This window comes from Gekko japonicus, unplaced genomic scaffold (genome assembly GCF_001447785.1).
Source record: "Gekko japonicus isolate JY-2015 unplaced genomic scaffold, Gekko_japonicus_V1.1 scaffold1086, whole genome shotgun sequence".
Classification (NCBI taxonomy): Eukaryota; Metazoa; Chordata; class Lepidosauria; order Squamata; family Gekkonidae; genus Gekko; species Gekko japonicus.
In genome coordinates, this window is record NW_015165270.1 from 379,337 (window position 1) to 382,389 (window position 3,053).

The 3,053-nt window shown below is 37.9% G+C and overlaps 1 protein-coding gene across 1 annotated transcript in view; it reads right to left on the minus strand.

Annotated features, from left to right (window-relative positions):
- The window catches only part of SPATA5 (spermatogenesis associated 5), a 226,150-nt gene that overhangs the window by 189,945 nt on the left and 33,152 nt on the right, over window positions 1–3,053 (minus strand).

A 3,053-nucleotide genomic window follows, 5' to 3' on the forward strand; every position in this document is an offset into this window, starting at 1 on the left:
CTCAGACTTTCCTTTAACTTTTCTTCACTTAAACTTTACTTTACTTTTCCCTATACACTCAGCTTTCAGCTCTCTTTCTCTTTCTCACTGAACAACCTCAGCTGTCAGCTTCTAACTGCTTCCACACAGAACAGCCTGTGTACATCAACTGTCAACTTGTAACTGAAACTCCTGACTGACTCACATACTCATCCACCCAGATTCACTTCCAAAACCCCTCCCCCTCTCTGTCAACCACAAATCATACCACACTTGCCTCTCTCAACCACTCTAGTCTATCTACCACAGCCATACAACCAAACTTTTAAAGAGACACACACACACAAAAACAAGGAATCATTACAAGCCCGCTTGGTCCCTGTGTATTATCTTTGATAGAATTTTTTAAGTCTTTCTGCTAATATTGAAGCGAAAATTTTATAGTCCACATTTAATAATGAAATTGGTCTATAGTTTTTAATTTCTTTTCTGTCTGTTTCTTGTTTATGAATTAATGAAATTATTGCTTCTTTCCATGATTCTGGCGTTTCTCCGTTAATCAATATATTATTACAAACATCTTTAAAATGCAATTCTAGTTGTTCTTCGAATATAAGATAAAATTCTATTGGCAGTCCATCTGGGCCTGACACTTTGCCTTTATTTTGTCTTTTTAAGGCCTCTACCACTTCCATCATTGTAATTGGTTGATTAAGTGCCTCCCTTTGTTTTTCTGTAAATTTCTTCGGTTTGTGAGTATTTAGATGTTCTTTTATCTGTTCCGCTTTAATCTCTGCTTTACTATATAGCTCTTTATAAAAGTTTTCTACTAGAACTTTCATTTCATGAATTCTGTTTGTTTCTGATCCATCCCCTCTGCTCAAGGCTTGTATAATTGATTTTTCTTTTTGTTTCCTGAAATGGGCTTCCTAAAGAGGTGAGAGGAGCCCCGTCATGGGACATTTTCAGGAGGCACAGAAAGGTTTGTTTGCTTGCCAGGCGTTCTGATGAGGTATGAACACAGTCGGCATCTTTGATGCAGGGATGGAAGTATATAAGCTTTTTATTTTATTTAGTTTTAATCTGTAATGTTTTAATTACTACCTATAAGCCACCTTGAGCAAAGAGGAAAAATGAGATACAAATATTTTCATAAATAAACAGCCCAGAAGTACATGGCAACCATGAACGGTTGAAAGTGTCTGATCAAGAATGTGTTTATGACTACAGATATGCATCAACAGTGGTTTCCAATTTGCTTCCAAGCTCAATTGAAGGTGCTGGTATGGCCTGGAACAAACATATTTTAAGGAATGCTTTCTCCCATATGAATTTACCCAATCGCTCTGGTCATCTTCAAAGGCCAATTTTGGTTGCCCCCGCCATCTGAGGCTAGCGGGGGGGGTGACCCAAGAAAGGGGAAATGACGGCACCAAACTTTAGAACTCCCTTCCCAGGGAAACTCATCTGTCTCCCTCTATCGGTGTATTCTGCCAGCACATGAAGACTTTTTTGTTTCATTTAGCATACCCGCCCATCTATAGTTATTGGTCTGTTTGTGTGTTTTACTGGATTATTTTATAATTTTAAATATTGTTTTTAATGGTTCAAATACTTTAATGTTTTATGTGCACCAACTTGGGGACCCTGGTGGGAAGGCAGCATTAAAAAGTTTTAAATAAAAATAAAACAAACACGATTCAGTGTAACGTACTACGAAAAATACAACATTGAGAAGACACTACAGCCTGCATAAAGTGGTGAATGTCAATAAATCAAAAGTAGGTCTGCAGCTTACAGGGCTAATGTTTTAAGCATGTTTTTATTTTAAGTAAAAAAAAATCTTTGTGTTTGTGTCCTTTATAAAGTTTATATCTCCGCTACCTGGCATTACATTTTATGACACACATGGCCCGGCCCCACAAGGTTTCATTTATGTCAGATCCGGCCCTCATAACAAATAAGTTCAACACCCCTGGTCTAACCAGTACACCACACAGGTTCTAATTTTTTACATCTCCTGTAGCTCTCCTGTAGATCCTCTGTAACTCAGCCCAACAAAGTAACATTCACATCATATCCAGCCCTTGTAACAAATGAGTTCAGTACCTAGGATCTCTCAACTGGATCACCCTATCCACATACTAGTTAACACTCTCAAAATTGCTTCAAAAGTTTGGTCAGACAGGACTTTCCTTTACAAAATGTGCTGATTCAGTAGAACTTGTTTGATATGAGTTTAATAATTCTGTCTTTAGTAACAGCTTCCACCAATTTACCCAGGAACATACATTAAGTTAACTGGACTATAGTTTCCTGGATACACAATATTCTCACTCCAAAAGCGGGCCTGATACCAGCATTATGTGTTATCTTTTTTTTTTTTGTATATAAACTCTCCTAAAAAGGAGAGAATTTTATTGCTTTTCATATTAGAAAGGGGGGAGGGTATATAGAGGGGTAAAGAAAAGGTTGAGTGATGTTTTCATTAGTATGTTAGACTGTTAGTAATATAAAAAAAATCTTCTTTGGCTTCATTGTGTTGTCAATCGTCTTTCATCTTCTCAGTTGTAAACAATTGTTAAAAAAAAATTAGTAGTGTCCCACTTTTTTGCTGTTAGTAAAAACTTTTCAAACGCCTTGCGAGCTGATTCTTCTGTCTTTGGGCTGGTTTCTCCTCCGAAAAAAACAGGAATGGTCCTCCTCCTCCTCCACTTCTCCAGCTTTTTAGCTTTTCTTCCGGGTCTTCGCTTGCCGCTCACAGCCTGCAACTGCCACTTTTGAACACGCCTTTCCGATAAAGTCCCAAGCTCTTAGAACGATTTTTTCTCTTTTTATGTCTTTCGACTTTGAAATAAACGCTGTCGTTCTTGTAGCCGGATCCCTTATCCACACCTCCGCTTTAAAGGCATTTCCTCGTTACTCACAGCACAAAGCCTTTAACAGATTTCCCAGAAGAGGCTATCATTCAAACCGGAAGCTCCTCCCTTCTTGTTGCGCAGTTCTTTTTCCAGCTCCGACATCTTATTATTTTGTTTACATTAAGCAAAGTTCGCAGAACGCAATTAAAAGAT